Source organism: Eptatretus burgeri, chromosome 12 (assembly GCF_056783735.1).
Source record: "Eptatretus burgeri isolate ZD-2024b chromosome 12, Ebu_testis_v1, whole genome shotgun sequence".
NCBI classification, from domain to species: Eukaryota; Metazoa; Chordata; class Myxini; order Myxiniformes; family Myxinidae; genus Eptatretus; species Eptatretus burgeri.
This window is the reverse complement of record NC_140972.1, coordinates 59,322,514-59,340,845: the sequence shown is the minus strand read 5'-3', so window position 1 is coordinate 59,340,845 and position 18,332 is coordinate 59,322,514. Positions and strand designations below refer to the sequence as shown.

The 18,332-nt window shown below is 39.7% G+C and overlaps 1 long non-coding RNA gene across 3 annotated transcripts in view; it reads right to left on the bottom strand.

The window, feature by feature from the left end:
* The window catches only part of LOC147015710 (uncharacterized), a 173,893-nt gene extending 162,109 nt beyond the window's left edge, over positions 1-11,784 (bottom strand). The window contains exons 1-2 of one of the 3 annotated variants that reach the window (XR_015049804.1): positions 9,876-9,965; positions 67-111 (exon numbers count right to left, since the gene is read on the bottom strand). This is a non-coding gene — a long non-coding RNA (uncharacterized LOC147015710). Of the gene's footprint in view, positions 1-66; positions 112-9,875; positions 9,966-11,538 lie in introns of those variants that run through there. The other 2 variants (XR_015049805.1, XR_015049806.1) reach the window with 2 other exon arrangements.
* Between the last annotated feature and the right edge of the window lie 6,548 nt (positions 11,785-18,332).

Here is an 18,332-nt window from a genome sequence, read left to right as displayed (position 1 = left end):
ACCGCAATTTCAGTGCTTTATGGCTGTCGAGTCATTACCGTAACGGAAATGAAAGGGCTTGTATACCTGACAATGATGTCTTCAAGAGACGTCAAAGATGCCAAGAATATTCTATCTCCATCATGTTTATGGAGAAACATAAGAAAAAGTTGTCATCAATTAGAAATCAATATCACCATGTTTGATGAGAAATCGTGGACATGAAGTGCAAAGATCATCATCACCGAAACACAAATCATCTTCACCGAAACACAAATCATCATCACCGTAACACAAATCATCATCACCGTAACACAAGTCATCAGCGTAACACAAATAATCACCGAAACACAAATCGTCATCATCACCGTAACACAAATAATCATCAACGTAACACAAATCATCATCAACGTAACACAAATAATGGCCGAAACACAAATCATCATCACCGTAACACAAATCATCATCACCGTAACACAAATCATCATCAGCGTAACACAAATAATGGCCGAAACACAAATAATCATCACCGTAACACAAATCATCATCAACGAAACACAAATAATCATCACCGCAACACAAATAATCATCACCGCGACACAAATAATCATCACCACGACACAAATAATCATCACCGCGACACAAATAATCATCACCGCGACACAAATCATAATCACCGTGACACAAATCATCATCACCGTAACACAAGTCATCATCACCGTAACACAAGTCATCATCAGCGTAACACAAATAATCACCGAAACACAAATCATCATCACCGTAACACAAATAATCATCAATGTAACACAAATCATCAACGTAACACAAATAATGGCCGAAACACAAATCATCAGCACCGTAACACAAATCATCATCACCGCAACACAAATAATCATCGTAACACAAATCATAATCACCGTGACACAAATCATCACCATAACACAAATCATCACCGTAACACAAATCATCACCGTAACACAAATCATCATCAGCATAACACATATAATAATCACCGTAACACAAATCATCACCGAAACACAAATCATCATCACAGTAAAACAAATCATCATCACAGTAAAACAAATCATCATCACAGTAAAACAAATCATCATCACAGTAAAACAAATCATCACCGTAACACAAATAATAATCACAGTGACAAAAATCATCATCACCGTTACACAAATCATCATCGTGACACAAATCATCATCACATCAACAGAAATCATCACTGAAACACAAATCATCATCACCTTAACACAAATCATCATCACAACACAAATAATCACCTCAACACAAATCATCATCACCAGAACACAAATCATCACTACCTTAACACAAATCATCATCACTACCTTAACACAAATCATCATTACCAGAACACAAATCATTACCGTAACACAATTAATAATCACCGTAACACAAATCATCACCGAAACACAAATCATCACTGAAACACAAATCATCACCAACATAACACAAATCATCATCACCTGAACACAAATGATCATCACCTGAACACAAATCATCATTACCAGAACACAAATCATCATTACCAGAACACAAATCATCATCGCAACACAAATCATCATTACCTGAACACAAATCATCATTACCAGAACATAAATCATCATCGCAACACAAATCATCATTACCAGAACACAAATCATCATTACCAGAACACAAATCATCATTACCAGAACACAAATCATCATTACCAGAACACAAATCATCATTACCAGAACACAAATCATCATTACCAGAACACAAATCATCATTACCAGAACACAAATCATCACCGTAACACAAATAATCATTACCGTAACACAAATCATCACCACCATAACACAAATCATCACCACCATAACACAAATCATCACCACCTTAACACAAATCATCACCACCTTAACACAAATCATCACCACCTTAACACAAATCATCACCACCTTAACACAAATCATCACCACCTTAACACAAATCATCATCACCTTAACACAAATCATCACCTTAACACAAATCATCATCACCTTAACACAAATCATCATCACCTTAACACAAATCATCATCACCTTAACACAAATCATCATTACCTTTACACAAATCATCATTACCTTTACACAAATCATCATTACCAGAACACTAATCATCATTACCAGAACACAAATCATCATTACCAGAACACAAATCATCATCACAGTAACACAAATCATCATCACCTTAACACAAATCATCATCACCTGAACACAAATAATCATTACCGTAACATAAATCATCATCACCTTAACACAAATCATCATCACCTTAACACAAATCATCATCACCTGAACACAAATCATCATCACCTTAACACAAATCATCATCACCTTAACACAAATCATCATCACCTTTACACAAATCATCATTACCTTTACACAAATCATCATTACCAGAACACAAATCATCATTACCAGAACACAAATCATCATTACCAGAACACAAATCATCATTACCAGAACACAAATCATCATTACCAGAACACAAATCATCATCACCGTAACACAAATCATCATCACCGTAACACAAATCATCATCACCGTAACACAAATCATCATCACAGTAACACAAATCATCATTACCTTAACACAAATCATCATTACCTTAACACAAATCATCATTACCAGAACACAAATCATCATTACCAGAACACAAATCATCATTACCAGAACACAAATCATCACCGTAACACAAATAATCATTACCGTAACACAAATAATCATTACCGTAACACAAATCATCACCACCGTAACACAAATCATCACCACCTTAACACAAATCATCACCACCTTAACACAAATCATCTTCATCTTAACACAAATCATCATCACCGTAACACAAATCATCATCACCTTAACACAAATCATCATCACCGTAACACAATTCATCATAACCGAAACACAAATAATCATTACCGTAACATCAATCATCATTACCTTAACACAAATCATCATCACCTTAACACAAATCATCATCACCTTAACACAAATCATCATCACCAGAACACAAATCATCACCGTAACACAAATCATCATTTCCAGAAAACAAATCATCATTACCTGAACACAAATCATCATTACCTGAACACAAATCATCATCATCACCATCACACAAATCATCATCATCACCGTAACACAAATAATCTCCGGAACAAATCATCATCACCGTGACAAAATCTTCACCGTAACACAAATCATCACCGAAACACAAATCATCATCACAGTAAAACAAATCATCATCACAGTAAAACAAATCATCATCACAGTAAAACAAATCATCACCGTAACACAAATAATAATCACAGTGACAAAAATCATCATTACCGTTACACAAATCATCATCACTGTAACACAAATCATCACCGTGACCCAAATCATCATCACAACACAAATAATCACCTCAACACAAATCATCACTACCTTAACACAAATCATCATTACCAGAACACAAATCATTACCGTAACACAATTAAAAATCACCGTAACACAAATAATCATCACCGTAACACAAATAATCATCACCGTAACAAAAATCATCACCGAAACACAAATCATCACCAAAACACAAATCATCACCGAAACACAAATCATCACCGAAACACAAATCATCACCGAAACATAACACAAATCATCATCATCTTAACACAAATGATCATCACCTGAACACAAATCATCACCTTCACACAAATCATCATTACCAGAACACAAATCATCATTACCTGAACACAAAGCATCATCACCGTAACACAAATAATCATCACCGTAACACAAATAATCATTACCATAACATAAATCATCATTACCGTAACACAAATCATCATAACCGCAACACAAATCATCTCCGCAACACAAATAATCATCACAGTAACACAAATCATCATTACCTTAACACAAATAATCATTACCTGAACACAAATCATCATCATCACCGTAACACAAATCATGATCATCACCGTAACACAAATCATCTCCGGAACAAATCATCATCACCGTGACAAAATCTTCACCGTAACACAAATCATCACCGAAACACAAATCATCATCACAGTAACACAAATCATCATTACCTTAACACAAATCATCATCACAGTAACACAAATCATCATTACCTTAACACAAATCATCATTACCTGAACACAAATCATCATCATCACCGTAACACAAATCATCTCCGGAACAAATCATCATCACCGTGACAAAATCTTCACCGTAACACAAATCATCACCGAAACACAAATCATCATCACAGTAAAACAAATCATCATCACAGTAAAACAAATCATCACCGTAACACAAATAATAATCACAGTGACAAAAATCATCATTACCGTTACACAAATCATCATCACTAACACAAATCATCATCACATCAACAGAAATCATCACTGAAACACAAATCATCATCATCACAACACAAATAATCACCTCAACACAAATCATCATCACCAGAACACAAATCATCATTACCAGAACACAAATCATTACCGTAACACAATTAATCACCGTAACACAATTAATCACCGTAACACAAATAATCATCACCGTAACACAAATCATCACCGAAACACAAATCATCACCGAAACACAAATCATCACCAACATAACACAAATCATCATCATCTTAACACAAATGATCATCACCTGAACACAAATCATCACCTTCACACAAATCATCATTACCAGAACATAAATCATCAACGCAACACAAATCATCATTACCTGAACACAAAGCATCATCACCGTAACACAAATAATCATTACCATAACATAAATCATCATTACCGTAACACAAATCATCATAACCGCAACACAAATCACCGTAACACAAATCGTCATCATCGTAACACAAATCATCACAGTAACACAAATCATCATTACCTTAACACAAATCATCATTACCTTAACACAAATCATCATTACCAGAACACAAATCATCATTACCAGAACACAAATCATCATTACCAGAACACAAATCATCATTACCAGAACACAAATCATCATTACCAGAACACAAATCATCATTACCAGAACACAAATCATCACCGTAACACAAATAATCATTACCTTAACACAAATCATCACTACCTTAACACAAATCATCACAGTAACACAAATCATCATCACCGTAACACAAATCATCATCACAGTAACAAATCATCATCACAGTAACACAAATCATCATCACCGTAACACAAATCATCATCACAGTAACAAATCATCATCACAGTAACACAAATCATCATCACAGTAACACAAATCATCATCACTACCTTAACACAAATCATCATTACCAGAACACAAATCATCATTACCAGAACACAAATCATCATTACCAGAACACAAATCATCATTACCAGAACACAAATCATCATTACCAGAACACAAATCATCATCACCGAAACACAAATCATCATCACCGTAACACAAATCATCATCACAGTAACAAATCATCATCACAGTAACAAATCATCACCCTAACACAAATCATCATTACCAGAACACAAATCATCATTACCAGAACACAAATCATCATTACCAGAACACAAATCATCATTACCAGAACACAAATCATCATTACCAGAACACAAATCATCATTACCAGAACACAAATCATCATTACCAGAACACAAATCATCATTACCAGAACACAAATCATCACCGTAACACAAATAATCATTACCGTAACGCAAATCACCACCATAACACAAATCACCACCCTAACACTAATCAACATCACCGTAACAAAAATCATCATCACCTTAACACAAATCATCATCACCTTAACACAAATCATCATCACCTTAACACAAATCATCATCACCTTAACACAAATCATCACCTTAACACAAATCATCATCACCTTAACACAAATCATCATTACCTTTACACAAATCATCATTACCAGAACACAAATCATCATCACCGGAACACAAATCATCATCACCGGAACACAAATCATCATCACAGTAACACAAATCATCATCACCAGAACACAAATCATCACCAGAACACAAATCATCATCACCGAAACACAAATCATCATCACCGTAACACAAATCATCATTACCTTAACACAAATCATCATTACCTGAACACAAATCATCATCACCGTAACACGAATAATCATTACCATAACATAAATCATCATCACCGTAACACGAATAATCATCACCGTAACACAAATAATCATCACCGTAACACAAATAATCATCACCGTAACACAAATAATCATCACCGTAACACAAATCATCATTACCGTAACACAAATCATCTCCGGAACACAAATCACCGTAACACAAATCGTCATCATCGTAACACAAATCATCATCACAGTAACACAAATCATCATTACCTTAACACAAATCATCATTACCTTAACACAAATCATCATTACCTTAACACAAATCATCATTACCTTAACACAAATCATCATTACCAGAACACAAATCATCATTACCAGAACACAAATCATCATTACCAGAACACAAATCATCATTACCAGAACACAAATCATCATCACCGTAACACAAATCATCATCACAGTAACACAAATCATCATCACAGTAACACAAATCATCATCACAGTAACACAAATCATCATCACCGAAACACAAATCATCATTACCAGAACACAAATCATCATTACCAGAACACAAATCATCATTATCAGAACACAAATCATCATTACCAGAACACAAATCATCACCGTAACACAAATCATCACCGTAACACAAATCATCACCGTAACACAAATCATCATTACCTTAACACAAATCATCACAGTAACACAAATCATCATCACCGTAACACAAATCATCATCACCTTAACACAAATCATCATCACCTTAACACAAATCATCATCACCTTAACACAAATCATCATCACCTTAACACAAATCATCATCACCTTAACACAAATCATCATCACCTTAACACAAATCATCATCACCTTAACACAAATCATCATTACCTTTACACAAATCATCATTACCAGAACACTAATAATCATTACCAGAACACAAATCATCATTACCAGAACACAAATCATCATTACCTTAACACAAATCATCACCGTAACACAAATAATCATAACCAGAACACAAATCATCATCACCGAAACACAAATCATCATTACCTTAACACAAATCATCATTACCTGAACACAAATCATCATTACCTGAACACAAATCATCATTACCTGAACACAAATCATCATTACCTGAACACAAATCATCATTACCTGAACACAAATCATCATTACCTGAACACAAATCATCACCACCACCGTAACACAAATCATCATCATCACCGTAACACAAATCATCTCCGGAACAAATAATCATCACCGTGACAAAATCTTCACCGTAACACAAATAATCACCGAAACACAAATCATCACAGTGACAAATAATCATCACAGTAACACAAATCATCAGAACACAAATCATCATCACCGAAACACAAATCATCATCACCGAAACACAAATCATCAAAGTAACACAAATCATCACAGTGACAAATCATCATCACAGTAACACAAATCATCATATCCATAACAAATCATCATCACCATAACACAAATCATTTTCGGAACACAAATAATAATCACCGTAACACAAATCATCAGGACCAAAACAGAAATCATCATTACCATAACACAAATAAAAATCAGCATCACACAAATCATCAGCGTAACACAAATCATCATCTCCGGAACACAAATCATCATTTCCAGAACACAAATCAGCATCACCGTAACACAAATCATCATTTCCAGAAAACAAATCATCACCGAAACATGAATAAAAATCACCGTTACACAAATCATCATGACCATAACACAAATCATCATCATCACTGTAACACAAATCATCATCATAAAACAAATCATCATCATCACCATAACACAAATCATCACCATAACAGAAATCATCACCGTGACACAAATCATTACCTTAACACAAATCATCATCACCGTAACACAAATCATCACCGAAATACATCATCACCGTAACACAAATCAAAGTGACACAAATCATCATCACAGTGACACAAATCATCATCAGAGTAACACAAATCATCATCACCGTAACACAAATCATCACCGCAACACATCACAGGAACACAAATCATCATCACAGTAACACAAATCATCATCACCATAACACATATCATCATCACCATAACACAATCATCATTACCATAACACAAATCATCATGACCTAAACACAAATCATCATGACCTAAACACAAATCATCATGACCTAAACACAAATCATCATGACCTAAACACAAATCATCATTACCTTAACACAAATCATCATCACAGTAACACAAATCATTACCAGAAAACAAATCATCATTACCAGAACACAAATCATCACCGTAACACAATTAATCATAACCGAAACACAAATAATCATTACCGTAACACAAATAATCATCACCGTAACATCAATCATCATTACCTTAACACAAATCATCATCACCTTAACACAAATCATCATCACCTTAACACAAATCATCATCACCTTAACACAAATCATCATCACCAGAACACAAATCATCACCGTAACACAAATCATCATTACCTTAACACAAATCATCATCACAGTAACACAAATCATCGTTACCTTAACACAAATCATCATTACCAGAACACAAATAATCATTACTAGAACACAAATCATCATCACAGTAACAAATCATCATCACCGTAACACAAATCATCATCACCGTAACACAAATCATCATCACCGTAACACAAATCATCATCACCGTAACACAAATCATCATCACCGTAACACAAATCATCATCACCGTAACACAAATCATCATTTCTGCAACAAATCATCATCACCGTAACACAAATCATCATCACCGTAACACAAATCATCATTTCTGCAACAAATCATCATCACCGGAACACAAATAATAATCACCGTCACACAAATACTCATTAACGTAACACAAATAACAATCACCGGAACACAAATCATCATCACCGAAACACAAATCATCATCACAGTAACACAAATCATCACCACCAGAACACAAATCATCATCACCGTAACACAAATCATCATCACCGTAACACAAATCATCATCACAGTAACACAAATCATCGTTACCTTAACACAAATCATCATTACCAGAACACAAATAATCATTACTAGAACACAAATCATCACCGTAACACAATTAATAATCACCGTAACAAATAATCATCACCGTAACACAAATAATCATCACCGTAACACAAATCATCATCACCGTAACACAAATCATCATCACCGTAACACAAATCATCATCACCGTAACACAAATCATCATCACCGTAACACAAATCATCATCACCGTAACACAAATCATCATCACCGTAACACAAATCATCATTTCTGCAACAAATCATCATCACCGTAACACAAATCATCATCACCGTAACACAAATCATCATTTCTGCAACAAATCATCATCACCGGAACACAAATAATAATCACCGTCACACAAATACTCATCAACGTAACACAAATAACAATCACCGGAACACAAATCATCATTACCGTAACACAAATCATCATCACAGTAACAAATCATCATCACAGTAACAAATCATCATCACCGTAACAAATCATCATCACCGTAACACAACTAAAACGTTAAGGTCATGGTGTTACCGTAATGACGAAATCAACGTACAATGCCTCGAAGTGACCAGACCAGGAATCAGACACAGTGAAATTGCCAAAAACGTTAACATTTAAAAGCATTCTCTACATTAATGTAGATAATATTTGTTGAAATTCATATGCATGGTCAATGGGGCATGTACGGTGATGATGTTGAATAAGCATACGAACTCACGTTGCCAACTTTTGAGGAGTTTTTCACCCAAACTACACCGACCAAACTTGAAAAATAATTCCAAAATGGCGGAACAAGAACCGAACGCCACGTCACCATCACGTGATGTGACGTGACCGCTTGATTGGCTCACAGTTCTTACATTCACAGGAAGGGCGTTTTCTATACGGAAATGACGAAATTGAGTGATGGGAACAAAATCCACTGTATTGCAAAACTTGTCCAGTTTTGGGCGGTATTTAGACTCTAATACGGAAGATATTGAATTCAGAAGGAATCCCACATGAATTCTCGTAAAATTCGGAGAATTTATTGATGCTTTTTTGGGACATGAACAACATGGGACTGTGGATATTGTGACTGAAAAAACTGTATAAGACTGAGAGAGAAAACTCATTTTTTTTCCTATTTATTGTAATTTTAAGATCTCAAACGACGGGATTATTTGAACGCCCCCGGGGCAAAGATATATGGTCCAAAACTTCGCCGAAAATGCCTGAAATTTCATGAAATGAGGCCACTTAAAGACATGACATCAATCTGTCAATTATGTGAGAATGACCCAAGTGGGGAGCAGGAAAAAGGGGGGTGGGGAGCAGAAAAAAGGGGGGTGGGGAGCAGGAAAAAAGGGGGTGGGGAGCAGGAAAAAAGGGGGTGGGGAGCAGGAAAAAAGGGGGTGGGGAGCAGGAAAAAAGGGGGTGGGGAGCAGGAAAAAAGGGGGTGGGGAGCAGGAAAAAAGGGGGTGGGGAGCAGGAAAAAGGGGGTGGGGAGCAGGAAAAAAGGGGGGTGGGGAGCAGGAAAAAGGGGGGGCAGGAAAAAATGGGGAGGTAACATAAGGTTTTAATAGCACAGGGAAAATTGAGGGTTAAGCAATTTGTACAGCAATGAGATCAGAGAAAGAGAAAAAACAGAACAAACGAAACAAGCATCTTCCCTACCACCAACACAGTACATGGGCCCAAGCATTCAAAACCAGGCGGAAACACCAAAACTGTTGCGGACCGGGGGTCGAGGGTACTACGAGGGTGGGGGATATCCCCGGTTCTCCCCGGACCCACCGGGAATAGAGGCCATCGCACACAAATAACTTTGTGTGGCGGCGGGTCACTTATTGACCACGAACGCCAATAACTTGACCGTGTGACCCAATGTCCATCTGACAACTGTTTACCGAGGAACACGTGATCTCCTTATTGGAGAATCGAGCCCTCGACGATTGTGCTGCTGTTATCTTTATTGGATCTTGATTAATGTGGCCGAGCTTTCTGCGACCACAATGCCGGACTGAGTTGAGAGCCAATTAGTTGGTGAATTATAACCTCCCGGCTAATCTACATACCGACATTGCTGGACCAACGGAAGAAAAGACAACCACGGGCAGATTGGAAATAAAATAAGAATAATTTATTTTGAATGAGCAATGAGGGGTACGGGAATGAGGGAAAGGAACTCAAGGGTTTTCATGGCGTCAAAGGGGGAACTGGGACAGGAAAAGGGGAAATGCAACGAAAAGCTGTGTATTTACAAAAACGGAAAGAAAATGAACAAGTTGCAGACACAGCTTAACCGATAACCTTAACTACCAGAAAACAAAAACAGGGTACCCATCAGACCACGCGCATGCACGCACACAATTGGGAGGGGCAGGGTAGCCTCAGCCTACCAGTATGTTTGTCACCGTCACCCTCCCCAGCTTGGTACTGCTCTCCGAAATGGCCCCCGACACTAGGTCCACAACCGAGGGTCCACGAGCTCCATTGGGAGCATGAACCAAACCATCCAGAACCAGGAAAGAAGCAAGGGCGATTCATTGCATCCGGGACCAGCGCAGAAACGAGTGTGATGCCCAGGGCAGAGAGGAGAGAGAGAGTGTGTGTGTGTGACGACCAGGGCAGAGACAGAAAGAGAGAGAGAGTGTGTGTGTGTGTGTGTGTGTGTGTGACGACCAGGGCAGAGACAGAAAGAGAGAGAGAGAGAGAGAGAGAGAGAGAGAGACCAGAGCAGAGAGAGAGAGAGAGAGAGAGAGAGAGAGAGAGAGAGAGAGAGAGAGAGAGAGAGAGAGAGAGAGAGAGAGAGAGAGAGAGAGAGAGAGTGTGTGTGTGTGTGTGTGTGTGTGTGTGTGTGTGACGACCAGGGCAGAGACAGAAAGAGAGAGAGAGGGGAGGAGAGAGTGCGTGACGACCAGGGCAGAGAGAGAGCGAACTCAAGTGCAAGAGAGCTCGAGGGTGAGAGAGAGCGTCTGGGACCAAGGTAGGGACAGAGCGTGATGACCAGGGTAAAGAGAGAGAGAGAGAACCAGGCTCCGAGTGCAGCTTTGTAGTCTCTGAGGCAAGCATGGACAAAGAGCCACATGTCAGATCTTACGAGGTGGCCTGGGACCAGCTTTTGGGCCACATTTGAGTCACGAGATGGCTCCATGCCAGCCATTGGAGGATTCCCCCACAGCCCCGCCCATTTTGCTGCCAATCTGAAGATTCATTCATTTGGTCCTTCTGGGTGTTCCTCGGAGTGGAGCTCTGCACTTAACATGGGGGAAATCCCTTTTTACCCATAAGCTCCTGGGACAAACCCCAAACGTCCAACACTGTCCAAGGCACAAAGCCAGGGAACGGAGCAATCATTTCAGGGAGGCTGCGTCATGCCCTGATCCGTTTCTTGGTCATTTTGGGGAGAGGGGAATGAACAGGGAACTCGGGAAATGGAATACAGTGCAGGGATAGACTGCAATAAATAACACGACAGGGTAGATGACCATGCAGCCAAACAAGGACTTGGTGGGGCTTTTAACAATAAAGGGGGGATTTGGGAATTTGGCGCGCATTCCAGAATGCTGGTGTTATTCGCAAACGTTGAATGCCATAACAGTAAAACATGCACTCCCTAAATGATGACGGCAGATGACGATACACGTCATCACACACTGATGGCTCTATTATCCCAGCGAGGTGAGAGGGAGCGCTAACTACCCAACCCAACGCATTTAATTACATAATAACCCCTATCGGGAAGACACTATTCTTAATGTTTGTTATGGAAATAACTCTAAGAGTCTACATGCTGTGTGTTTCAATCTCAGCATGCGGTTTACAAAACTGCAACATTACCCCCTTCCCTTTCCCAGACTCGTCCCGAGTTAGACATAAACTTGATCCAGAGTCTGGGACAGCCAATTTACACACGCCCAAAATACATGTGTGCCATACACATGTAATTACCCCCAAGTATCTACTTAGCTTATTTCCTTCATGCCATCCCCTGTGTATGTGACAATTTAAACTAGATACATCCCACGTAATGCGTTAAGAACTACCGAACTAACTCGTATGACAAGCTTATGTTCCACCGAAATTGGCGGAATTTTGAAACTAGAACACGTAAGCAGTGGGCTAAAAAAAAAAAAAAAAATCCAAAACACAATAATTATCAAATTACAAAATAAATAAAAAAACCAATGTCACCCGCAGGGTGACCCATATCTTGCCAAAAGGTGACCACGTGTGACTTCTTTAAGGTCACACTGAGGTGAACAGAGCTGTCCATCAGGAGCGACTCCTTGAGGAATATCTGCCTATGAGAGATTCCGATGAGAATCGTTCTACAGAGTAACCATGAAAAAAAAGCTTTTGCCTCATAACGTCACCAAATGACGTCATAATGTCTCAAGCTTGACATATCTAGAAAGCACTCATCGAGGTGTTCAATTTGAGGTACTACACGATATGGTTCCTAAAACTTGAAATTTTGACCTTGGGGTCAAATATGTTTGACCTCAGGCGCTAACCATGAAGGTCAAGGCCAATCGCAACCAAAAATTAATCAGCTGAGCGCCAGACCATGAACTATATTCCCATGAAGTTTGAAGACGATCCGATCAAAATTACTCAAAAAATAAGGGTTTCGTCGACTCCCCTGATTTGCGACAAAGTGACCGTGACCTTTGACCTTGACCTTCAAAATTTTATGCGCTGAAAGGAACCTCTATAGGCCTCTGATATGCGAAGTTACAAAAATTTCCAATGATAACTGTGCTCTGCAGAATTTTTTATACGTGATTACAGACAAACAAACAAACAAACAAACAAAAAAAATACAAGCTGACTAACATATCTTGCAAAAACTTCGTTTTGGCAAGATAAAAAGAATAATAATAATGCAAACGTTGTTCATGCTGGAGGAGAAGACACCTGCTCGCCGTCATCACCATCTCTTCCTCTTGCTCATCTTAGGGCTGGTGGCCCTTCGAACAAAAACCGGAAGGCCATGATCCGGCGTCCAGGCATTTTGGGGTGGCCTTTCTCAACAACAAACACATCTTCGTCCACTGAGCTGCTTCACAGGGCAGTTCTTCATGACGGGGGAACGGCCACTATAATAACATGGTCCAGTAAGCAGATGAGCAGGGTGAGTGGGCCACAGAAGAAGTGGTCCAACAAAGTGTATGGCTTACACAAAGGTGATGTTCAAGGCCGCAAGGTGATGATACCGGCAAAGCAGCCGATGCAAAGCGAGTCCTGCAAGATGTCTAGAGTTGTCTCCTGCGTCCTGGACAGACAGATGAAAGCACAGGGAAAAGCCCACAGCACGGAAAACAAAAGGGTAAACCAGGTAATGCAATGGACACAAGCATAAGGTCCGACCAACATAGTCAGTCGATCGCTGGTGTGCAAGTACCTGGAGCAATGGTGGTGGTGTCGGAGGAGTGAGCTTGAGGTCGGCCCTTAGAACAAAAAACGGGGTCGGAACAACCTCATGTGTTGTTCAAAACGCTTATATCAGGCAAATAAGACCATTTTTGTGTGAATAAGGTTTATTGTGCAACATGCATTGTTTAGCTCACAACAACCTGAATGCACATGATTTGAAGATACCCCCCCTCCCCCCACTTCATCACTCTTCCACTTCCCCTCCCTCCTCCTTCTCTCACTACTCCACGCACAGTCGCTCTTCTACTAACCCCTGCCCCCAACCTGCCAACCCCTCTCCCTCCCTCTCCTCACCCCCCCTTCAAAACCACCAACAAAGATAAAACACAGCTGTGCCATAATTGGGGTCATGCTGATCCTGTGTTACAAGTTTGGATGTAATCGGCTGGTAACTATAAGAGTAGAGTGACAAACTAACACTCATCGGTTGGTGGCTTATAGTGAGAATGCTCTGCATCATCCTCCTCACCATGTCCCTCATCCTACATCTCACACCCTGAACAAACTATTCTTCTTCTTTGTTCGTATGCAGCACAAGGCTGCGAGGTAGCATCATTTGTTGAGGGTGCGGCTGTGCCAACGACACAGTGCCCTCTGTTAGTTTGTGCAGGAATTTGGAATTTCGCAAAGGTGCCGGTGATAGCTCGCTTACTCTTTGTGAAAGACATCAATGATCATACACAAGGATGCTCAGCCAGGTAAACTGGAAAGAAGGTAACACCGTGGGATCTTTTGACGTCCACCAACGAATGGTGACAGTGGACGTCCATTTCACGTCCATCCATGGGATGGCATACACATTGATCAATCACCCTGCCTGTGAAATATCTGGTTTTCAAACCAAAGTTTTCATGTATCTGGGTTGGGATTCAAACCCAAGCTAGACAGCTTCGAGGCAAGTGTGCGTACCCCTGCAGGCCATCCTGCCAGCTCTTTAAAACTAGCAATATACATTCATAAATATCGTTGACTATGTTTGTGGCATGTCGGCTAAGGTCCTCACTCTTTATCGTTTTTTGCCAAGCTCAGAGACGGAGACATTAAAATGAGCTCTGTCCAAATGACTAACTGTCCATGTACTCTTGTATACACAACATTTCAAAAACTGTTGAACATTTAGCTTCCATATTGCAGAAACTGTATATTTTCCTCAAGGCATCATCTCAACCTGATTACATCACGGCTGTGAATTCTGTTGCCATGGCAACCAGCTCAGTAACTTGGCTTGTGCACACGATATTTCAAAAGCCGATCGAGATTTAGGGACATATCGCAGACAGAGTGTGGGGGGGGGGGGGGAAACCAGAGAGGAGATCGAAGAAGACAGAAAGATCACCGACCTGCCTGCGGTGAGAGTGAGATGCCCAAAGACTCAGCCTCATCACGGGGAGATACCGATGGTCCGAAATGCCTTGGTTTCCACAGTGTGAAGCCAAGAAAGGTGAGAGGCAGGAGCACCAGCCCAGAGGGGAGAGCAATACTCCATCAGGCTGTGGACGAAAGCTTTGTATGTTGTCAGGAGCTCAGATGTGCAGCAGGTTGTTTGTTTCACACAGCAGGAATAAATGACCTCAACATCGTTTCAGCCTTGGTTGAATTAATTTCTGCTCAAACCATCACCAACCTGCACATGGCTAGCATGGCAAGTATGCTAACACCACCAATGTGAGTTAATGGAAGCCTTCCTCCTGCAAATAGGCTGATGATGACTCACTAGAAAATGTACTGTACATGCAAGACTTGAAGGACAAGGACCATCATCAGTGTACTTTTAGACTCGTAATAGTCGTCCACAGACCACAACCATCATCGATGTGAAAACGTTGGCCTCTGCCCTCATTTTTTCACCTTCGTCACTGAAGGTTTTCACCCAACTGTTCGTGAGTACGATTTCTCAAAGTTATGGACAGATTTGGACAGGTTGGGTTTGTGACGAGGACGAACTGATTAGATTTTGGTGAAGGCTTGGATCCAAATCCAGATCTGAGAAATTTTTCTGCGATTCTTCACCTTTGAAAAAGAGGGCCAAAAACGATATAGCACGACATCTTAAAAAAGTTGCATATGGATCATGACAAAATCTGGTGGATGAGTTGGGTAGTTAACAAGAACAAGCCGATAAGATTTTGGTTCAAATCGAGATGCAGAACCAGCCTATCAGTGGGATCCAATAACCTAAACTGTTCAATCTGACTGGTATGCGCACGGCCGAGTACCATTCCAGTTACTCCTGCCACCAAAGGCAAGGTGAGAAGAACAAACCGATTAGATTTTGGTTCAAGTCCGGACGCAGATCTGGACTATCAGTGGCATACAACACAAAGTGTTCAGCCTTGCGGAGGTACATGATCGACTAAGTGCAGTTGTTGTTCACTTTTAAATTGTCTAGCAACTGCTTGAGCGATTCACAAGAAAGTTTCAACATCTGAGTGCCTCTCGATAGAGAATAGTTTAACAAAAATACATGATGATTGGATGGAAAATGCGACTCGCGTTCCAAAAACTGTTTTCTGTAGGCATGGGTTGCAGGGTGTTTCACATATCACAAATAAACGGCCTCGACATAGTTTTGCTTGGTCTCAGCCGAATTAAGTAGGCACGTTTACCCATCGCTTCCCTGATGAATTGAATCAGAGAGCATGTTATACTTCACAAACACATTGCATCTGTGAATCTCAATGAGAATGTAAAATAAAGTGAAATATGAAAAAAAAAAAAACTCAGCCAGGGGAACTGGAAAGAAGGTAAATGTTTCATGCAAAGGAATAAGAACCACAATAAACAGACATCAAGAAGCTCTTGACTTTACAAACAAAAATGCTCAAGGCAAAAAAAAGAGCAACAGAAAGACAAATAATTGCTTGGAAGGCTTAAGCTGAACACTTCCTCATTAGGACTCAATTTCCTGCTGTTTTCAGTTTGACGTCTAATGTGGCTTTATTTAAATAAATAAAAACTCAGGAGACGACTTGGAGAATCTGAGTCTTGAACTTCTGAGCCTCACCACCAGGCATGACCTCTCCTGGGCCAACCACATAGCCAAGCTGGTCTCCAAAGCCAGCCAGAGACTGAGCAGCCGCCAATCAAAGTACTTCCTTGGAATATATGAGCAATTCAGAGCCTACAAAAGCCTTTGATTGTAGCTCATTGGAATACTGCTTCCCCCCCCAAGGGCTGGCAACCCAGCATCACATCTGTTTGTCTTGGAATCTGAAACTCTTAACATGAATACAATCTCCTGCAATGAAGCAGAAGCACAAGGTCTGTTCACAGGCAGGTCTGTTTTTTTCTTTTGAAACCACCTCTTCTCTGATATTTCTCTCGACTGGTCAAAAGATGAATGGAAAATGAAGGACGAAACTAATGTTTGAACTTTTCATTTCCAAGAGGAAACGGTATGCAAGAAGCAAAACAGATATTGACAGAATGTTATGTCATGCCTTCATTGAAACATAAAGGTGGCAACATGAAGGTGTTGAGTTGCTTTTGGGTGCAGACACTGCAAGTTTGGTGAGGACAGAAGAACAGTTGTGAAGGAACAATTTTCCATTCTTTGAGGCCATGGGATACTCAAAGGAGGGAGGCTTGTGGATGAGGGATATTTTCAACACAATCCCAAACACAAAGTTAGACCAAACCTAAGACACATGGCACAGAAATAACAAGTGGTGAAATTGATGTACTGGCCTCATTGAACAAACCATAACCCCAATGAAATGTTATGGGATGAGATGAAAGAGTGAAGATGAAGGGT